Genomic DNA, 22,222 nt, shown 5'->3' with positions numbered 1-22,222 from the left:
GTGCCAGGCAGGGCCAGCAGAGCAGCGCCCGCAGCGCCCGCAGCGCCCGCCTCAGGCGGCCGGGCCGTTTGCTCGGGGCAGGCGGCTGCTGCCTGCGGGCCTGCGCTCCCGGCTGCGGAGCTGGGGTGCCGCGAGGGCTCTGTGGCCCTGCCTCGGGCCCCTGCTGGCCCACGGAGGCTTCGCTGTACAGGGAGGGAAACGAGCCATACAGGAACTCCGGTGCCTGCCTCTCAAACCAGACCTCCTGAGGGGCGGGCAGCTCATCTGCTGCAGGATCTGGCAGCCTTTGGGCCCTGTCTTCTGCTTCATACATCTCGAGGACGCTGATTTCATCCCAGTCAGCCTCGTCCTCCTCCTCCCACAGCAAGGGAGTGGGCCCGAAGCTGAAGACGCTTAGATGGTCACTGCAGTCCTGTGGGAGGTCTGTGATGGTGCTGTCCTCCTCCACGGAGTCTCGGAGATCTCTGAGCTCCGGTTCACTGCAGTCGTCCCAGCTAGAGAGGTCTTGGGAGCTGCTGAACTCTCCTTGGGATGGTTCTTGCTCGACCTCACCTTGGCGGTCTTCGGAAAGCTCAGTCTGGCTGCAGTATTCCCAGTCTGAGCTCCCGTCCTCATTCTCCTCCTCTGCCAGCAGCGACCCCTGCTCTGCCTCTTCCAGCTGCTCCCTGGGGGTTTGGGCTCCCAGTGGGCTGCGTGAGGGGCTGGGGGGGCAGCAGGGGCTGTCGGGAGCGGAGACTGGGCTCTGTGTCCCTGCTGATGGCACCTCTTCACTGCGGGCAGGAGAATGTGCCTGCTTTTCCCGGCTGCTCACGCTTCCTTCCCCTTGCTGGGTCAGCTCTGGGTCAGTCACCTGGTAGGGTTGTTGCTCTGCCCCATCTCCCCAGAGCACCCTCACAGCTGCTTCCTTTGCTGTCATTGCTGGTACCAGTGGGTAGAATTCACAGCTTCTCATGTCTTCGCTCAGATGAAGCTCTCGGGCCTCAACATCTCCCCACTTGTCAGCCATGTCGTGTTTCTTCTCTTTGTGATGGGTCTCTCCTCCTCCTCAGTGTCAGGCTGTGGCCAGACTGAGGCACCCAGTGCCCCCACCAAGTGCCTGCTGAGGGCCTGGTCTTGACCCCAGCTGGACAGGGGGCTGGGTGACTGGAAGGAGTTGAGGTTTCTTGTTGTCTTCTTGCTGTACAGGGAGCTCCTGTAGCAGAGACAGAGACAGAGACAGATCCCGGGAGCTGCTTCCTTCGATGAGAGTGGCTCTCACGGGACTGGGCACCCCAGGGCTCCGCGCCCCTTCCATACACCCTCAGCCACGGTGGAACCCTCTGATGTCAGAATGGTTGATTTGCGGAGAAAGGAAGAAACCTCACAACTTGTAAAAGTTGTAAAGCCCGGTATGCCTTTATTACGACGCGCCTCGGACGCAAGCCTCCCAAAAGGCGTGCGCCCCCTGGAGACTCCGAGTCCCCTTTTTATCCCCCCTTCCAAATGCATATGCATACAGTTTCAAATTAAGTTCATACATATTCATTCCACGCGACATTTAGCACTAATTCTTCTTTATCGAAGGAATTCCTAGGTCGGGGGCAGATTGACCTCGCGGTTTTCTGTTTTTCTTTCTCTGTCTCCTTGCTGTCTCTGGAATGCGGCCTCTCCTTCAGCTTTAGCTCCACAGACCCTTCACCTCTCCTAGACACTTTACCTAGTTCAGGATGGATTACTCTGTCTCATTCCCCCCTTTCCTAGGAAATAAGTAAATTCTTTTACTATAGGAAAATTTCCATGACAATAAGTATCTTTTAGCGCTTTACCATGTGCATTTGACAAAGAGGTGAGTACAGCTATTTGTTGTAGCATCTTACAGTTCCAAATTAACAATATAATAGACAATCCTAAGCTTATCCCAACTAATATTAATAAAACTACAATGGGGTGACACAACTTATTAAGGACTCCATTCGCAGTTGGTGACCATCCAAAGATCACATCCCACCAGTGATGAGTCATATCTTGTCTTATTCTCTGTAGAACCCTGGTTATCTCCTTTGTATCATGTTGGACAGTAATTAATGTTTTCTTTCCACTCTCCTGAATTTCTTTCAAGATTTCCAATAGGTCTTGGTGTTTAATTAATTGTTTTACCAATGTAAGGTTCATCCCAATAGGGGTAGGTAGTAGTCTGTGATACATCGTGTAATTAGCCTGAATCAGCTGGTGGGATGTCACTGGGGCCAAGTACGAAAAATCACACCCGGTAATCTCAACAAAATTACAAATACAAAAGTTAGAATGATTTCTACTAGACAGAACAACATTATTGCTATCAACTTTTACTGCAGCACAGGCAGTCCTCAGACACACACATCCATTCCCAGTATATACAAGCACAGTTTTCTGGTCGGTGACTGGATGAACTTCAAAGTGACAAATACTCTGTTCAGTGTCCAGGCACACGTCCTGAGCATTAATAGTGTTGCTCTCACAAATGAATCCCATCTGTTCTCTAGTAATGCAGGACTCTACATTTACTGTCTGCCACTTTTCATTCACCTTTCGTGCCCACACTCTATGTTCTGAAGGATAGAGTATTGTTTTTTCATGGTTTAACCCTAGGGCAATGATGGGATGGATAACAAAAACTGTGGCATTACGTATGGTAAGCACAAAGGCAGTTGCTACATTATAAACGGGATCATAGGTGAAATTCACCATAGTCCACCAAGACTGGAACTTCCTTTCAAAATCGATAGCATTATCCCACACAATCTTCCGAATTTCAGCTGGAAAATTACCTTCATTCCCTTCCCGTATGATCAGAGCTGCTGTTGCCTGCACCCATAACTGTGCTTGTATACAACTGAGAGCTAAAGACACATTGTCTTGGACTGCACCAAGTGCTTCTGTTATTAACTTGTGGTCTTGGTCCCCGGTCGTTTCCCATTTTGACAGTACTTTTGAAATCTGCCACTGGCTAGTTCCTAATGCCAACAGAGATGATTGTAAGGGTTGCCTCAATTTTGTTAGGCTGCCTGCTGCAGTGATCAGTTTATTCATCAGTATCTCTGAATCAATTCCATTCAAAACTCCTAATCCTGTCCCTAATAGGCCAGTTAGATCCCTTCTCATTCTGCTCCTGAGGTATGTCTGTTTTTGCAGCCATGTTGTCCAGCCCTCAAAGGAAGTTTTCAGGAAGGAGGAGCAGACTGGTTGGATTTTTGAGATGTTAATTTGCATTATCAGCTCCACACGTTTGAGAGACCATTCTGGATTGAACAATAGTTGTTGTTCACCCACATTCTTTACTACGTAGGGGCCAACTCCATACAACTCGGGTTCAAGTTTGGGTTGGGTCTGAACTATTTGGGTCTTGGTGTGGGCTGTGTAGGGTCCTGCTGTGGTGAAAGGTGTAGTGTCTATTTTGAATTTAAATGAAAGCCCAATATCTTCCTGTGCCCAAAGGCAAGTTATTTCCACAGGCTGTATTAAGGTGAAATTACACCAGCAGTCTGATTCATTTAGGCTATCACAGATTTCCTGGCGTTCATATTCATCAGGAGAAATTGAGACACTAATTTCATTTGGTTTCTTATGGGCTGTCCCATTTATCATCCGGCACCCTACCTTGATTTCTTTTCCTCTAATCCCTTGAAGTGTCCATAGTTTCTGTTCCTGCCATTCCTGCCCCTCATATACCTGATCTCCATGAATTACCACAATGGACAGGTTTAAATTCTCAGAAAGTTCTCCCATGGATCCAGTATACTGATTAAACGCCCGGGACCAAGGCCATTTAACATTGCTCTGAATAAAGGTACTCTCAAGTTCTAAAACTTCAGTCATGATTATACACAAAATGATCCTACAAACTAAAACGTGAGCTACTCCCCACCGCAATTTACTCATTTTGCCCAAGTAAGTTTTAGTCTCAGTTCATTGTCTCCTGGAGTCACTCCTCAAGGGGTCTCTGGGCCTTCTTCACCCGGGAGTGATGAATCCAGGCGTTCTGCTCCTTGATTTTGATTGCAGTGAAGGTGGTGAGAAGCACTTGGAACGGTCCCTCCCACTGCGGTTCCAAAGTTTTTTCTGTAAGAGACTTAACATATACATAATCTCCAGGCTGTATGTTATGTACTGGCCCATCTAACTCCCGGCTCCGAGTTCCTGCCACATGTTTTTCAATTTCTCTGAGCTGTTTGTTTAAGGCCACCATGTAGGTGGCTAATGTCACCTCTCCAATGTGGGTGGACATTCCCTTTTGTATTCCATATGGTCTCCCATAGAGTATTTCAAAAGGGCTTAACTTTTCTTTAGCTCGAGGTTTAGTTCGAATTCGCAATAGTGCTAGTGGAAGAGCTTGGGGCCAGGGCAGATTTGCTTCCTGCCCCAGTCTTATGATTTGCTGTTTAATCAAATGATTCATTTTCTCCACCTGACCACTTGATTGGGGGTGGTATGGGGTGTGGAGCTCCCAGTCTATGCCCAGATGGCTACTAATTTGTTGCACTATTTTGGAAATGAAATGTGATCCTCTATCTGAGGACATTGTGGCTGGAACTCCAAAGCGCGGTATTATCTCTTGTAATAACACCCTGGTCACCTCTCTAGCTTTGACAGTTCTGGTGGGGAACGCTTCTGGCCACCCTGAAAATGTATCTGTCAATACCAACAAATATCGATACCCCCCTTTCCTTGGGAGTTCTGAAAAGTCAATTTGCCACTGTTGTCCAGGCCCATGGCCCCTCCCAATCTGACCAAGTTTCGGCCTGGGGATATTTTTGGGATTAGTCTGGAGGCAAAGATCACACTGTCGAGTTACCTGAGTAATAGTGGCATATAAATTTCTAGCAACAGTCCTCTCAATCAGGTATGTGTATAGGGCATTTATTCCCCAGTGTGTTTTCTGGTGTTCTTCCCTTACTAATGACCACAACAAATGGGAAGGGATTACCAGTTTCTTTTCAATGGTAGCCCACCCTTCTTGGCTATATGTCCCTTTTTGATCTTCAATTAATTTCCTATCTCTCTTGCTATATTCTGGCTTACCTTCAAGGGAGATTTGTCCGTCTGGGATAAGGACTCCTTCAGTAGCTACCTCCCCTTTTGCTGCTTCTTTTGCCTCTCTATCCGCCAGCTCATTTCCTTCTTCCAATTCTGAGCTCACTTTTTGGTGTGCCTTAATGTGCATAATTGCTACCTTTTCAGGCAGTTGAACTGCTTCCAGCAGCTGGATTATTTCTTGTGCATGTTTGATGTTCTTTCCCTGTGAGGTCAGCAGCCCCCTCTCCTTCCAGATGGCCCCATGTGCATGTACAACTCCGAATGCATACCTCGAGTCTGTGTAGATGTTTATTCTCCTCCCTTTTGCCCTTTCCAAGGCACGGGTCAGGGCAATTATCTCGGCCTTCTGCGCGGAGGTGCCTGTTGGTAAGGGTCCAGACTCGATTACCTCTCTATAGGTGGTCACTGCATATCCAGCATATCGCTTCCCATCAGCAACGTAGCTGCTCCCATCAGTGAACCAGGTCTCTGCGTCGTCCAGGGGGGTATCCTTTAAGTCCGGGCGGCTGGAGTAGGTAGCTTCAATGGTCTCCAGGCAATCGTGGTGTACTGCCTCTCCTTGGTTTCCACTGAGAAAAGAAGCTGGGTTGACAATATTAGTCACCACGATCTCTACATCATCTTGCTCTACCATAATGGCCTGGTATTTCAGAAACCTCTGCGGTGAAAGCCAGTGGCCACCCTTTACTTCCAGTACTGCGGACACTGTATGGGACACTAGCACAGTCATTTTTTGTCCCAGGGTAAACTTGCGTGCCTCTTGGATGTTCAGCACAACTGCTGCTACAGCTCTGAGGCAACCTGGCCATCCTTTGGCTGTTGCATCTAGTTGCTTAGAGAGGTAAGCGACTGCCCTTCGGTATGGACCCAAGTCTTGAGCCAGTATTCCCAGGGCAATTCCCTGCTTCTCATGGGAAAATAGGAAAAATGGTTTACTCACATCTGGAAGTCCCAAAGCTGGAGCTGACATGAGGGCATCCTTTAGCTGGTGAAAGGCCCGTGTTGCTTCTTTCGTCCACTGGAGATCTCTGTTTCCATTGGCAATAAGAGCATAGAGGGGTCTGACGAGTAGTCCATAATTATAGACCCACAGCCGGCACCACCCTGCCATGCCTAGGAACGTTCGGAGTTCCTTTATGGTCTGGGGTTTTGGGGTTTGGCATATGGCTTCCTTGCGAGCCTGCCCTAAAGTCCGTTGCCCAGCACTCACCTCGTACCCCAGGTAGACTACTTTCTGTTTCACTATCTGTGCCTTTTTCTTGGATACTCTGTATCCTTGGAGTCCTAGGAAATTCAAAAGGCTTACCGTCCAGGCCACACATGCTTCCCTTGTCTGAGTGGCCAGTAGAAGGTCATCAACATACTGCAAAAGCCTCCCTTCTTTCTGTGGGGCTTCCCAGGATTCCAGATCCTTTGCAAGTTGTTCCCCGAACAGGGTGGGGGAATTTTTCCAACCTTGTGGTAGTCTGGTCCATGTGAGCTGGGTTTTGCGCCCACTTTTAGGGCTTTCCCATTCAAATGCAAAGAATTTTTGGCTGGCTTCATGGATGGGGAGGCAAAAGAAGGCATCCTTTAAATCTAGAACAGTGAACCAGGTTAGCTCAGGTGTTAAGCAAGTTAATAAAGTGTATGGATTGGCTACAACCAGATACAGATCTTCTGTTATTTTATTGATAGCCCTTAAATCCTGTACTATCCGGTATGTCCCATCAGATTTTCGAACAGGCAGGATGGGAGTATTAAAATCAGATTGGCATTCCTTCAGCAATCCTAGTTGCAGAAAATTTTCGATTATTGAGCTGATTCCCTCCCTGTCCTCTTTCCTTAGGGGGTACTGCTTGATTCTCACTGGCTGCGCTCCCTCCTTGAGTTTGATTACTATGGGAGAGGCATTTTTTGCCCTTCCTGGCACATCAGAGGCCCACACCCCGGGAAATACCTGACTTAATATTTCCTCATCAATTTCTTCCTTAATGCCAGTAGCAGTCAGAGTTAAACTTAGTGCCTCTATGTACTTTTGATCATTCACCTCCAGAGTAATTTCCCCATTCTTGAATATGATGGTGGCTTGTAATTGTTCCAATAAATCTCTCCCCAAGAGTGCTCTTGGTGAATTAGGCATGTATAAGAACTTATGAATACCCCATTGTTTTCCCAATTTGTACTTCAAAGGTTTGCAAAAATATGCCCTTTCAGACTGGCCAGTTGCCCCCTGTACTACAACATAATCATTTTCCACAGGCACTAAGGCTTTATTCAGGACTGAATATGTAGCTCCTGTGTCAACTAAAAATTCTACCCTTTTCCCTTCTTCCCCCAGCCTCATTGTTATAACCAGTGGATCCGCTGGGGCAGGATCCCCCGGTCCTCCTCAGTTGTTTTGTACGTGTGCAGCCATCTGTTGGTCACTCCTTCTTCGTTCTGGGCATTGGTCTTTCCAGTGACCAATTCTTTTGCAGATTGCACACTGGTCCCTGCCCAACCGAGGTGGTCCTTGTCTCGGTGGGCCCTGGTTGTGTTTCCTCTGCCTTTCCTCCTGTACCACCGCCACCAACCTTTTCATTCCCCGTTTATATCCTTCCTCCCGGTTACTAAATACTCTCCAGGCCTCTTCTAACAAGGCTTCAAGATTACTCGCGTCTGCTCCCCGAATCTTCTGAAGTTTACGTCTGATATCTCCAGCAGACTGCCCCAAAAATGAATTAACTAGTTGGTTTATCCCTATCTCAGACTCCGGATCTAATGATGTATGACGACGCATGGTATCCCTTAAACGCTCTAGAAATTCAGATGGAGTCTCAGAAGGTCCCTGCTTAAGTGAATATAAGGCAGACCAGTTTATGGTTTTTGGAATAGCTCTTTCCACCCCTGTTACTATCCACTCTTGATACTCTGTTAATTTCTTTACCTCTGCCGACACATTAGGGTCCCATTCTGGGTCTTGGAGGGGGAAATGTTGTTTTACATCCAGCTGGGTGGCTTTACAGTAATCCTCCGCCAAATTTCCAGCTGTCTTTAAGATCAGCTGCTTCTCTGTCTCAGTGAAAGCATCCAGTAGTAGCTGGATGTCAGCCCAGTCTGGGTTGTGCTGTTTGATAACATACCTTAGGCGTTTGGCAGTGAGTATCGGGTCAACACGGTAATTCCTCGCAACCCTTTCCCATGCTTCTAAATCAAGGGTGGTAAATGGCACTTTAATCATTAATCTACCCCCTTCTGGCCCCACTGCCTGTCGCAGAGGGGCCTGTAGCACTACTTGCCTCCTAGTCCTAGATGCAATTGGACTCCCACGGATGGGGTGGGATCTAGTAGATGTGCCTTCCCCACCTGAGTCCTCCTCCTCCCTTTTGGGGAGGCTTCCTTCCTCCTCATCCTCAGCATCAGCCTCGACTTCCCTAACCATCCCCCTTCGGGGAGGAGCTGGAGGATGTTTCACCCACTCAAATGTGTCCCGTTCTTGCTCCTCAGAACAATAAACCTTATCTGATCTCATACACCGTTGTCCTATACTGCATGCTGAACAGCAGCGTTTGATTTGCCCTCTCTTTGCCTTGTTATCCCTTTCAAGGGCCAAGACCAGTGGGTCTGAGGGTGCCTTAATCCCACAGTCCCTCTGCCACTCTTGGTGGTTTCTTAAAACAAAAAACATATCAGCATACGAGACCTCATTCCATTTACCCTCCCGTCTTAGAAACAACATCAACTGCAGTAAAGTATTATAGTCCAGGGTTCCAGTGGGTGGCCACCTTGCCCCGTCCTCTAGCCTATATAAGGGCCACCAGCGTGTGCAATACTGGATTAGATCCTTTTTATTCTCAGAGCCCCCCCGGCTAGTGATTTCCTTCCAGTGGGCCAAGATGCACCCTAAGGGGCTGGCCTGCGGAACTTCCTTACTCTGGTTAGTTCCCATTATCTCCTTCTTGCTCTGTCCCGCTTCCACCCAAACCTCTTTTCACAGGACTTCACAGTAGCTTCCCAGTCCTCCTCCCACACACCCCAAGTGGCAGGTACCAGATGTGATTTCCCACACACAAGTTTTAAGATCTTAGGCTCTGAATCAGCTTGATCAGGAACCTCTCGTTTACACCTGGGGCACGTGCCCCGTCGCCTGCTAGAACAACAATACCAGCGTTTCCCACAAACTACGCACTGTAATAATACCCACGCAGCGTGCCAGCCTCTTGATGCGCCAAAGGTTACTCGAAATTTCCCGCAAAAGCAAGCTATTCCATTTATTACAGGGAGCTCTAAATTTTCTACGGCAGGCTGTTCCCAGTCCAGACTTACAAGAATGCCAGCTGAAGTCCGGTAGAGTCCCTCTAAGTGAACTCGTTCGTCTCCTCTATTTATCCAAAAATTCACCGGATTCACGAACTCCCAAGGGTCGAGTCCAAACCACTGAGGCAGAGGAACCCCTCGGGTTCGTCTAGCCACGGTGAAAGCACGCACAACCTACACCACAATTTACCACTTTTACTCAAAAAACGCCCTCGCGCACGCTTTTCACAGTTCTCTCTGTTTTCTCCGTCGGGTGCTCCCCGCCCCCGCACAGCCTGCTTCGGCCGGTGTTTACTCAGCCTCTCAAGCGGCGGGCAGAACTTTCGCCCCCCCGCACAGCCTGCTTCGGCCGGTGTTTACTCAGCCTCTCAAGCGGCGGGCAGAACTTTCGCCCCCCCGCACAGCCTGCTCTCTATATATCATACACTTTATACACTTACACAACTTACAAATACAGCGCGCTGATCACACAATGCAACACACAGCAACACAGTGTCCGGACACCACTCACACACGCACAAACATATTGGAATATGGTTCCCAATATAACCAGTTAGATGGTGCCTAGGCCAATTCTGACCTTCGCTGCTGGGCCAGAGGCAGCACTGCGGTGTTCACCCCAGCGATACCTTGGCTGGCGGCAGAGTGCAGCGGGGCACAAGACAGGACTCCGTTTACCTCAGGGGACAGCTTCTGGCGATGGTGAAGAGAAGAAGGGAGCGGATTCTGCTAGAAGGTAGCCAGATGTTTATTCCATGAGCACAGATATGTCTGCACTGGGCTACTGCTGATAACAGAATAAAGCCGCATGGTCTCATTCACATTTTATAAGCTCGGGGACAGGGGAAGGGGAGGGGACAGGTGAGTTACCAACCAGGTGAAGGGGGCAGGGTCTCAAGGGAGGATGACACTTAGACAGGCCAATGACCCACAGACCTGAGGAGCATCCTTTGAAATCGACGAATCACACGACGCCTTGCTGGTATGTTAGCCTGATTGACAGGGCACCCTCAGCAAGGGGTGAGGGGGAAGGGAGAAGGTAAAACAGGATATTGCAACACACCACAACACAAACAGAAGAAACATACGCGAATTCAGCTCTGCCCTATCAGAATCTGAATTCTAATACACGCATACACGGGTTCACCCGGCTTACCCCCGGAGCCGCTGGCAGTCCTGCTCTATCAGGACGACGAGGGGACGAACCCCGTCTCTAATACAGCCGCTCTATCAGCTGCAGCTAGCTTACCCCGGAGCCGCTGGCAGTCCTGCTCTATCAGGACGACGATGGAACGAACCCCGTCTCTAATACGGCCGCTCTATCGGCCGCTCTATCGGCCGCTCTATCGGCTGATCCCCAGACGTCTCTGGGTCGTTAATTCCCTTGTTCTTTCCTTGTTCTTCCCTCCCCCCCCCCAGGGGCCCCTAGTACATACCGTGTCCTTCTCCGCGGCCAGCAGGTTCTTGTCTGTCCCGGCAGGAGGCAAGTCGAGGCGAGCGGAACTTCCTCCAGGAAAATCCTGGGGTGCGCCTAGGAGTCCGTCGGTCCCTCCCTGCCCCTGCGGGGACAGAGATGGAGACGGAAAGTATCTCCTGAATCTCCTACCTGGCTCGCCAGAATGATTTGCGGAGAAAGGAAGAAACCTCACAACTTGTAAAAGTTGTAAAGCCCGGTATGCTTTATTACGACGCGCGCCGGACGCAAGACTCCCCAAAAGGGGATGCGTGCCCCTGGAGACTCCGAGTCCCCTTTTTATCCCCCCTTCCAAATGCATATGCATACAGTTTCAAATTAAGTTCATACATATTCATTCCACGCGACATTTAGCACTAATTCTTCTTTATCGAAGGAATTCCTAGGTCGGGGGCAGATTGACCTCGCGGTTTTCTGTTTTTCTTTCTCTGTCTCCTTGCTGTCTCTGGAATGCGGCCTCTCCTTCAGCTTTAGCTCCACAGACCCTTCACCTCTCCTAGACACTTCACCTAGTTCAGGATGGATATTCTGTCTCATCAGACAAGCAGCACAGAGCCAAGGGCTCCTGGCACTGTTGGGAAATGCTGATCCCATTCCAGCCTGTTGGGGATGGTGCACAAGGACTGCACCTGCACAGCCTCTGGTGGGTGTCAGCTGCAGTGTTCCACAGACAAGAGCAGCTGTCAAGGCACTCAGCGCTCTCTTGTGCAGGAGAGACAGAGACGAAGCTGAGGAGAGTCCCTGCCAGGGCTCAGCCTTACCCAAATGAGCAATGGATTCTTCCAGTGCTTTCACAGCTGCCCCACGAACCCTGGGATCCTGTGAGTTCAGGTTCTTTGTTATTCCTTCCAGCAAACCAATGATCACCGGGTTCAAGGCATCTTTCAGGGCCCCTGTGATTTCAGCCAGCACATCCAGCGCCCTCTGCTTCACTTTCTTGTGGCTGTCAGATATTCTCAGGACAAAATATTCAAAAATCTGTGAAGAGAACAAGCAACGTGAAAGTTGGATTCAAATGTCCTTGTTTGAAGAGTGGCTGTAGCAGTCAGCAATGTCAAAGATGAAAGTGATACTTTCTGTCAGGTCAGCACTCGATTGCACAATTTCACTGTTTTCCTGTGGACCACTCACTGGAATGGCAGTGCAACCTCATGCTGGTTCAAAGATTTTCCTCTGTTTTTAAGAGGTTTGGCTGGGGACAGAATAGTTCCTATGGTATTTCTCTCCATCTATAAATCATTCAATCAATTCCATTTATTAATGCTAAAGAGTACCTTTGCTTTGAATGGAATCAGATGTTTACAATGCCTGGTTTCCTATACAGTTGCCTCAAGTACTGAGGGCAGTTATGATTTTGCCAAAACTATGGCTGGAGGAGATCTAAGTTTTCTTTTGTTTGTCTCAGAGCCATTGTCTGGAGAAGTGCAGGGCTCTGATCAACTCTTCCAGGATCCAGACCATTTCTCTAGGTAACAGGTGGACTTCTGAAATGTAATGTGCTGTACAGCTCTCATTAGAGCAGGTTCAGTCCCTTGACAGCCTCATTATCAGGCACCTTTTCCTGGAAAAAGGGAAAAAGCAGCTACTGGGAGGAGAAGGCAGAGATGAGTCCTTAGCTGTTTTCCTCCTTTTCCAAAGAGAAAAACAGACCCCCAAGAAGGGTGGGCACTGTCTTTACCAAGAGGAAAAGGAACAAGGATGGAAATGAGTAGCCAGAGCTGTGACAAGATGGAGTGTATAGAAGCATTGTTAAAAAGGGCAACTGGATTTAAACCAACCCAGCCTGATATTTCTCTTCCCTATGCAAACCCATTTTTGGTCTAGAGAACAATTGCCATGCTATCAGGGCCTGGATTCCCTTCACTTCCTTCACCCAACTGGGAGTAGGAGAGAGCAGCAGTTACACCAGCAGAAAGTTCTGCCATCATCTGATGAACAGCAGCAATAGGCACCTGCCAGACAAATACAGCTGGACTGAAATAACTTGTCCTGAAGCCTGGACCTGAAATACATTTGTCTGGGTAAGAGGGACCAGCATGTCCCAAACAGCCAGGGCAGAGTGCCAAGACACACTGAATTAACTTTACTGCTACAGGCTTAGGAAAGGAGCTAAAGGAAAGCAGGGCAGTATTCCCAGAAGACAGACAGTCACTGTAGTAACTAGGATTGACTTGGACATCTTTTGTAAATTTGGGAATTTTCTTGGACATTACTACTTCCAGTGTCCTTTGCAAAGACTCTGTTATCTTCAAAAGCACAATTCTCACTTAATTGCTTTACTGGGGGCAGAGTAGGGAGAGCTGGTGGGGGCTTATGCTTAAATGTAAACCCACTTAAGGCAGCATTTGCTTCAACTGTCCCATGGCACTCAGCCTGTGAAGGTGCCTGTAAAGTGATTCATCATCTCAAGGCTAACATGAAACATCAGTCTGAATAGAAAGTAGAGCTCTAAGGCCAGGACAGTCATAAAAGGCTCCTTTTGCAGGAGCTGCACATGCTGTGCAGGCTGTGCCACACCCAGCACATTGTCCCCCATGTGCTCCACGCCCCAGCAAGGACCCTCCTCATTTCTCAAGTTAATGGCATCATGAGCAGACATGGTTTTCCCAGGGCCTCTGTGGTTAGAGCTGTGAAATACCAAACACTCCTCACAGCTGCAATTGCAATTGTCCCTCTGCCCACAAAAGCACAAGGCTCTATCCTTGGCCTTTGCAGGCACCTTCCCTTCCCCACTGATCACCACATCTGGGAAAATATGACAGACTGGGAGAACTCCAGGAAGCAGCAGGAAGCTGAGTCAGAGAGGCTTTAGATTGGATATCAGGAAAAAGGGTTTTTCACCCAGAGGGTGGTTTGGCACTGGAACAGGCTTCCCAGGGCAGTGGTCACAGCACCAAGCCTGACAGGGTTGAAGGAGCATTTGGACAACAATCTCAGGCACTTGATGTGACCCTTGGGCTGTTCTGTGCAAGGGCAGGAGCTGGACTCAATGGTCCTGATGGGCCCATCCAACTCCCCATATTCTACAATTCTGTGATTCTGAGAACTAATAGGCTGCAGGAGGGCAGAAATAGGTGACAAGAGGAAAGAAGTGAGGTTGGCTGGAGAATCAAGTCACTGAGTCCACATAAGATGCAGGAAACAGGACCCTTCCCTCCCACCATTCCCATTCTCTGTCTCATCCCTTCTTCCTCACACACACACACGAAGGTGAAGAATATCACTAAAAGAAGAACCACCTGCTTGACTTCCATGTCCATGAGAGCAGTCATTGCTCATGCAGGAGTCACATTCTCCACCATGATCCCCAGGGTCTGACTGGCTGCTTTCTGAAGAAATTCTGGGGAGTTGGACCATCTGGAGAAGGACCCAAGCAACCTCATCCACCTCAGAGTCCATGTCCTTCTTCAAGGTCACAGAGAGCTCTCCCAGAGTGACAATGGCAGAGCAGGACACCTGGAAATGGAGGTTGGTCACCTGGGGAAGCCATGAGGGGAAAGATAGGAATCATCTTGAAATACCCAAGAGGCAAAGAGAGGGGTTCCAGTGGCCATTTGAGAAGACAGCCTTTCTGTAACCTCTGGCACATGAGGCCCCTCTGTCACTGCTTCCTAGGAGCTGTGAGACCGGGCCATGCTGCTGTTTGTTGTCACCTCCCTGTACCTGTCCCTGAGACACAGTGCCACCGGGCTGTTATTGGGGCATTTTCCTTCTTTGCCAGCCCCAGCAGGCATTCAGCAGGGAGAGTCTGCACTGCCTCTCTGGAGCTGAGTTTCCACTCTATGATCTCGGCCTCTCTGTCACCCCCTCCACTCCCCCTCACACATTCCCCAAAAAAGCAGCAGGATGTCTGCTGGCACCACCTCAGCCTGCAGGAAGGCCAAGTGGGTCCTGGCCTCTCCTGACCCACAGCACAGCTTTCTTTCATCCCAGCATGGAAATATAAAAACTGTATTATCACCTCACACAGAGGGCCAGGAGCTTTTTATTTTGGCTGCAAGTGTCCACAGGGCATTGGGGAACAGGAGAAAAAGAGTGTTTTGCAGCAAGCAACCAGGCTACTCAGGCAGGATGGTAGGAAAAGTGTCTGGGAGCTGCTTTTTAGGACTTTGGCTGTTCTGCTGAAGCTTCTGACAGAGCTGATGGGCAGATCCCAGAGCTGTGGAGAGTTCCTGGGAAATTTGTCCTTGGATATGTCTACGAATGCTCTCCCAGACATGAACTGCCATCTGTGTCCTGTCCATATGTTACTGCCTTGACCATTGAGTGTCTGAGGTGCCTCTTGAGGCTGCTGTGGACCTCCTTCACCAAGGAATGGATTGTGATACAACATCCCTTTCTGCTTCTATTTGGGCACTGACAGAGCCTGGACCACTCTGGCTGGAGCTTGGGCTCTGGCCAAGCAAGATTGCAAATGAGAGCAGCTCATGGTCCTCAGCTCTTCCCTGCTGCTGGGACAGACAGACATGGCCATGGGGACAGAATGGAGCTGCCCCATCTGCCAGGGCACTAAGAAGGATGTGAATTTTTCTCTGCCCTGTCACCACCAGTTCTGCCTGCAGAGTGCAAAGAGAAATCCAGCGTGCCCACTCTGCAGAAGAATGATAGAAGCTGTCAGGTTTTCTGACTAGGATGAACAGGACTACATACAATTTGCCATCAACTCCCCCAGACAATTGCTAGAGTCCAGCAAGGAGAGAGCCTGGCCACCTTGCTGAAAACAGCCCCCCAGACCCTGTGATGGCTGCTCCATCTTCTCCACAGGGAACCCTGTCCCCAGCTGAGCAGGGGCTGCAGGACCAGAGCCTGTGGATGGCCTCCTGCCCAAGGTGTGGGCCGAATTTTTCAAATAACAATGTCATCTACTGGACCCAAGGTGGCCCTGGCTGCACCAGAAGCTGAAGGGAATATGCCAGCACCAGAGATGGCTGGTTAAGGAATTCCTAGAGCAGCATCCTGCACGCCCTCTGTGCCTATGGTCAAGTTGCCAAAATCTTGGTGCCAGTACTGCAGCTTCTCCTCTGTAGCAGTCTGAATTGCTGCCAGCATAGTCCAGGGTAAAGAAGCAAAAAGGACTTTTGCATAATCTCCACAGATGTTTTATTCAGCCGTGCAAGGGAGATGTTCAGGTCCCAGCACCCACACACAGAGGGTCTCACTTTGTCTCCACGGGGGCCTGGGGGATGACCCTGATTTCGGGGCAGTACAAAGATAAGGGGGCCAATCAGGGAATAGGGAAGGTGTGGCTCAGGAACACAGGAACAGACACAGGAACAGGGGAAGGAGCCAATGGGGTCTAACAGCTTTTTGAGGGAAGCTTCTTGTGTCTCCCTAGACCAGGGAAAGCCTCACCAGGGTCTCCACAATTCCCTGTCTTTTATATTATTAGGAAAGCTTCTCTGAAGGATCAACTGAATCAACACAAAATGACAAAAACAATCAAAAGCACTCATAAGACAATTGTTCAAAATGGAAACAATTCTGAGTTCCCAACGTGCCAACAGATTTCTTGGAGTGTCTTAGATCTGGCAGGAGGGATGCAGGGTTTGCTTAGCACAGTTTATCAGGAAGCTGAGTCACACACACTGAACCTCTGGTCCATGGTCTCCTCACTGCCATAGTGCAGCAAGGAGGCCCAGAGGCTGCTGTGTTCTGGGCCTGTCAGGGATGAACACAGCGGCTCTGGCCATTGCCAGCTCCAGCTCCAGCAGCTCACAAGAGGAGACTCCTTCCAGAAGCTCTGCTGGCTCCAGTGTGGCAGACCAACAGAGCCCACTGGAAGCCCCCCTCCATTGCAGCCACCCCCAGCTGCGCCCATCATCATTGCAGAGCAGGAGCTGCCCCAGAGGAGCCGCGGCCGGAGCTCATGGCAGTGGCAGGTCCCTGTGCCCAGGGCAGAGCCACAGAACCTCTGCTCCTGTCTGGGACAGGGGCTGCTCACCCTGGTGTCCCCCTGAGAGGAGGGATCCTGGGCCCCAAACTCTGCCCAGCCCTGCAAAAGGCCACCCCGCCAGCAGTGCCGGCAAGGTTCCTGCAGCCATTCAGCCAAATCAGAGGAAACAAATGTCTCTTTAGCTGACACAGTCTCTGCACACAGCTTTCTCCCCCTTCTTCTGGTGCCTTTCCCTGGCTCCAGGAAGAGCTGCAGGAAATGCTGTGTGAGCCATGATGATGGAAGAGCTACTGATAAAAACATTGGGCTGATGCTTTCAGAGGAGTCATGAATGGAAGACTGACCAACCTTCCGGCCAATGGTATGCCAAATGTTTCCATGCTTTAAATAATTGACTGCAATAAATTAATAAAAAGAAAGATATGGCAAAAATTTAAATCTCCCACAGCTGCTGGCTTTCCTCAGGCTCCATGGTCTATGTATTGCTAGACTTACTTCATTTAGGCAGAATATTACCTACCCTGACTTGTTGGAGAATGACCACAAAGTCTCATCTGTGGTGAGCAGTCACTAAAATTAGCTCAGCAGAGGCATCTTCAGCTGTCCAAGTGTAGCAGAAATACATATTCTCTGCTTCATGACTGTGTGGCAGCAGCTGCTGGTGTGGATTTGTCAGCGTTGCTTCATGGATTACCCCTGGGAAGGAATTGTGTGCACAGGCACAGTGTGATGGCTTCGATCTCCTCTAATTACTCCAATAGGATGATGGCCAGAACTTATAGGCAAAAAGCATCATGACAGAATAATTTACAATATTCTCCAAACTACTCTTATGGTTTTGATTTTCTTACTGATTGGGTTCAGTGTCTGGCCTCAAGAAATCAGTCCAGAAAGAACAGGCAAACCTCAGCTTGCAAGTTAGGGTGCAAGTCTTTAATCTGCCCTTTTTGCAGCATGTACAAACAACTTTTCAACATATTTGCAAAAAAATCTCTTAGTTCTTGCTATACCTATCCAGAACCTGACTCTCTCCTCGTTTTATTTTGATTTGGATCTCAGCATGATATTTTTCTGGACAGGGAAGTAAGAAGCAGCTGCAAATACAGGCTACAAGTGTGAATCTATACTGCAGGAACTGAGCTGTAGCTTGGAATTAAAGGCAAGAAGGGATGCCATGGTAAATGTGAACGTTTAGTGCTGGCATAGGAGCCTTCTGCAATGCTCCACCAACCCATGGTTCACCTTGTTACAAACTCCCTTTCTGATGTTACAAAGAGTGTTGAAGAGCTGGCTGTAAGTAAAAAAAACCAGCCAGAATGTAATTTTTGTTAATATGGCGAACAATGACTATCTAATACTTCACAGCTCATAGAAGTGAGTATTCAGATTTCCACTTAGTATGTGCTGGCAGTTTTAATTTGAAATCAACAAGTTTATCCAATTCAAGTTATCCGTAGGAATTAATTTGCTCTATGATCTACCTAAAAATGCCTCATTGTCTGATAAGTTTAGTAGAAATTTGCAAAGTCAACAGTCCACAGATTTACATTTCCTGTTTAGTGGCTATTCTGCAGGAAAGCTTTTACAGACTAATCAGTTTGGATGTAATTAAAATGCCAGTACATTTCATCTAGCCATTTTGGTACTAGAACAAAACCATATGACTGCACAGCCTTTTAAAAAATATTTTCAAATAAATTTTCAAATCAACAGTCTGAGTAGGACTCAGAATAAAAACTCTACCAACCTTCAACTCCATTGGAAGATTTCCTTGTCACCCTGTGAATCAACTCTATATTCAGAAGATTAAAAGTCCCCATTATGGTGGTTTTGGTATGATTAGCAATTGGGAAAGGATCTTCTTCCTTCTCAGCTCCATGCTGCAGTGCCTTTGGGATGTGGCCTGCTGGCCATTGTTTGTGCAGCCCTGGTGTTTCTCCATGAGGCAGAAAGGGCAATTGCATTTCCAGCCCAGAGCCCGTGAGGAGTGGGGCGTGCAGAGCTGTGCCAGACCCAGGCCAGCAGCTGTGCCCCCAGAGGGTTTTGGTTCCTGCCCAGGGCAGCTGGTGCATCTCTGCCGTGAGTGCCTGCCCTTCCAGGTGCCCATGGACAGCAGGTGCAGGGTTCTGCAAGGGGCATGGAACAGGGTGGGGATGTCTGCTGGCAACAGAGTGCAGCGGAGAGCAAACAGTCCAGGATGGTCCTGGAGTGTGTGACAGAGAACTCCTGACTCAGCTGTGACTGAGCCAGTGAGGGAAGGCACTGCTGGACCTGCTGTTTGTGAGGAGAGAAGGGCTGCTGGGTGACAGGAGGGCTGGAGGCGGCCTTGGGCTCAGTGATCACAAAATGCTTGTGTTTGATTCCCAGAGAAGGAACGAGAGATGTTGGGGAAGTGTTGACCTGCAGCACATTGTGAATTTGTTAAGCTTTAACAGGCAGTGCTTAGTTGTACCTTCCCTCACACCAGTGGTTGATGTGTGCAAGTGGATGTCTTAGCCTTGAGAATAAAGACAGTGGGCCTACTGAGGAGGTAGCTGCAGTGCATTCAAGGAGAAGAAGGCTCTTAACCATGGGAGGAGAATTTGAGGAACGGGATGTTCACCACATGACCACCAGAGACCCTCAAGAGACCCCTACTCTAAATGTCAGTAATTTTGGGGAAGTGATTTAAACATGTCAAATACTTTGTGAGAATGTTTAGCCTGTGAGTTTGAGCAAAGTAATGAATAAAAGTAATGAAAGTAATGTCTTAGTTCCATGGATGCTAACAAGTGAGTGTGCATGTTTCAGGGAAGTGATTCCTCACATACCCAGCACTGAAATAAAGTAATGTCTCTTTTCTCACACTGAGCTGGCAGTGTGGATCATGCCCTGCTCGGTAACTTTCATTTTGGTCATTCCTATTGAAGCATAAAGAATGGTTGAAATGAAATCTTTTCCAGCTGTTTCCCTTTGGTTTACCAGTTTGAGGGTTAAGATTCTGTGCTGCAGGTGTGCTGGGTGTGTGCAGAGCAGTGCAGTCCCAGAAACGCCTTGGCTTGCCCACAAGTTGTCATGCCTTGCTGCCAGGTGTGCCCAGCTGTGGCAGCAGAAGGAGCCCTCAGCGCAGTGGGCACTGTGCCCTGCCCAGCCGGGGCTCTCTGGCACAGAGCAGCAGCAGCGCAGGCACCGTTCAACCCGCTCCTGCCTTGGCTTCCCCTGGCACACAGAAGCCTCTGGAAATCAACACCGCCAGTGGCGTTCCCAGCTTGGAGCAGCTGCTGCTGGCGGGCAGATGCTGCCAGTTCGACTGCTGCCAAAGGGAAAGAAAGGCAGAGCAGAGGAAAAGATGTACATACACAGCAGCCCTGGGAACATCCAATAAACATGCAGATATATGGGGTGATTTGTTAGGAATTACTTCAGCTGCTATGCCAATAGTGCTTTCTCTCCTGGTTCTGTACAATGCTTTGGGCCATTTTCTTGGTCTGGTTTCCTTTGCTTGTGTCCCATCTGAGTGCTCAGCTGGGGTACAGGCTGTAGGTGCTTGGGGCACTCTTGGAGTTCCTCCTGGATCCCCTGAACAACAGGGTTTGGCCCATGAGGGGAATTTGTGCTGCTTTGTTACAGAGAAGAACTTCCCAGGCCATTTTGTGTTTGCTGTAGAGAAGGTTGGTAATTGCTTTGCATAAATTCACAGACTAACATGCTTTGTGATGCTTTTCTTTGTCATAATTTGCTTTGTGATATCACGGCATGGTTGCCACATCGTCGCGGTGACATCAGAAGGTTGCCTTGGTGCACGGAAGGCCTCAGTGTCAGAGCAGCCCTAGGCCTTGCTCACATCAGGAGAACCCTCCTGGTTGGAGCATTGGTCAGTGGGTAGTTGCACTCTGACTGACCATTTGTTTTTCTAGTGTTGGAGAAGACTGGCACAGCACTGGGACAATGATCCACCATCTGGCCACGGCAGCTTTTGCTGCTTATGGTGTTTGTTTTTCTGCCTATTATGTTACACACTTTGCACGTAAGTAGAGTTTTCCCTTCTGCTTAGGTTAGGGTGTATCCTAAGCTGGCTTTTGTATGTCTTCCTGCTGGTGACTGAGTTTCTGATGTTGAAAGAGAAAGAGCATTAGGATGCCACTGGTTTGGTAAAGCTCCTGTCAAGAGGTTCAGCTAAAAAGGGGGTGTCTGTAGCCACAGGGGCAGCATTTGCAGGGGAACCTGCAGGGCTTCCGTTCCCTCCATGGGAGAGTCTGTGGCAGCAGAGTCTGTCATTTCCTCAGTTTGCTGGAGCAAGCAAGACACCTGTGAAAATGTAGACTGGCAGACCTTATTGGAAGGCCATCTAAAAACTCTGCAGTTGTTCCCAGAATTCAGAAAAAGCTTATTTCTTTTAAAATTTTGTCATGAAAAGATTTGACTGTCTAACTTGACCTTTTCAAAGGTCCTCAAGGAGAGGATTTCAGAAGCTATTTCATGTCTTTGGTAGAACAGGAGCATTGAGTGTTAAAGAACAATTTGCATTTTCTTGGTCATGTTTGTATTCATTTACTGGCAAAACAGGCCAAATTGTAGGCACAAGCAAGAATATTGTCCTGATCTCTTGCTGACTGTGTGAATGAAATGTGTCTGCTGGAGGGATGTTGTGAAACAGGAAATCACCTCTTTTTGGGTTAACTTGTTCTGTGGGATTCAGCAGCCCAGGCAGTATTCTGACAGCATCTGGTTCATTTCCCCTTCCCACTACAGGTCACCTGAAGCATGTATTCTGCAGTGCTGAAGATCCTGAGGTGAGTGATAAAGGAACATCTCATGTTCCTGGTGTTTAAGAATTGTGGAGCAAGCTGAGAGCTTGGCCAGTAGCAGTAGAGTGTAGAGGGCCAGCTAGGAAGGCTGAAAGAAAATCTATTTTCATGCCTGAAGAAAAATAACAAAGTCCGAAATGGATATTTTAAATTTCTATATCAGAGCTTTGAAGAATTACAAACCTAGTTTTGAAGAGAGAACCTTGCTTGCTGAAGGCAGATAGGGTGGAATATTTACGTAGGAGCAATTTCCTGTACAGTTGAATTAGACCATTTTAATTTAGTCAGAGTCCCTTAGAATTCTATTCCTATCAAACTTTATGATATCTGCTTAGAAGATGTGGTTATAGAACAGGAAGGCCATCTTGCAATGGTGCCTGCAGTATCTGAAGTTCAATGGGCACCTTTGTGGCTGGGGAGCTGCGTGGGCCCAAAGGACGCAGGGCTGGTGGCCGTGAGCAGCTGAAGATGAGGCAGCGTGGGGCCAGGGGGCCAAGCAGGCCAAGGCACGGTGGCTGTGCCAGCAGCAGTGGGGCAGCAGGAGCAGGGCAGTGAGCGTGGCCTGTGCTGGGCAGCGCTGCGGCCACAGCTGGAGTGCTGTGTGAAGCTGTGGGCCCTGGGAAGCAGAAAGTCATGGAGGGGCTGCAGTGTGGGCACAGAAGGACAGGGGAGCTGGGCAAGGGGTGCAGCACAAGGCCAGGGAGGAGGGGCTGAGGGAGCTTTAGCCTGGACAATGGG

General features: G+C 49.0%; 1 long non-coding RNA gene across 1 annotated transcript; it reads right to left on the bottom strand.

The window, feature by feature from the left end:
• Positions 1-2,960: 2,960 nt before the first annotated feature.
• Positions 2,961-10,880, bottom strand: LOC141729909 (uncharacterized). The gene is made up of 2 exons (XR_012581474.1): positions 10,767-10,880; positions 2,961-4,087 (listed from the first exon to the last, which is right to left on the bottom strand). It is a non-coding gene; the product is annotated as an uncharacterized LOC141729909 (long non-coding RNA).
• Between the last annotated feature and the right edge of the window lie 11,342 nt (positions 10,881-22,222).

Source organism: Zonotrichia albicollis, chromosome 8 (assembly GCF_047830755.1).
Source record: "Zonotrichia albicollis isolate bZonAlb1 chromosome 8, bZonAlb1.hap1, whole genome shotgun sequence".
NCBI classification, from domain to species: Eukaryota; Metazoa; Chordata; class Aves; order Passeriformes; family Passerellidae; genus Zonotrichia; species Zonotrichia albicollis.
Note: the sequence above shows the minus strand (reverse complement) of the source record. Positions and strands in the feature narration are given on the sequence as shown.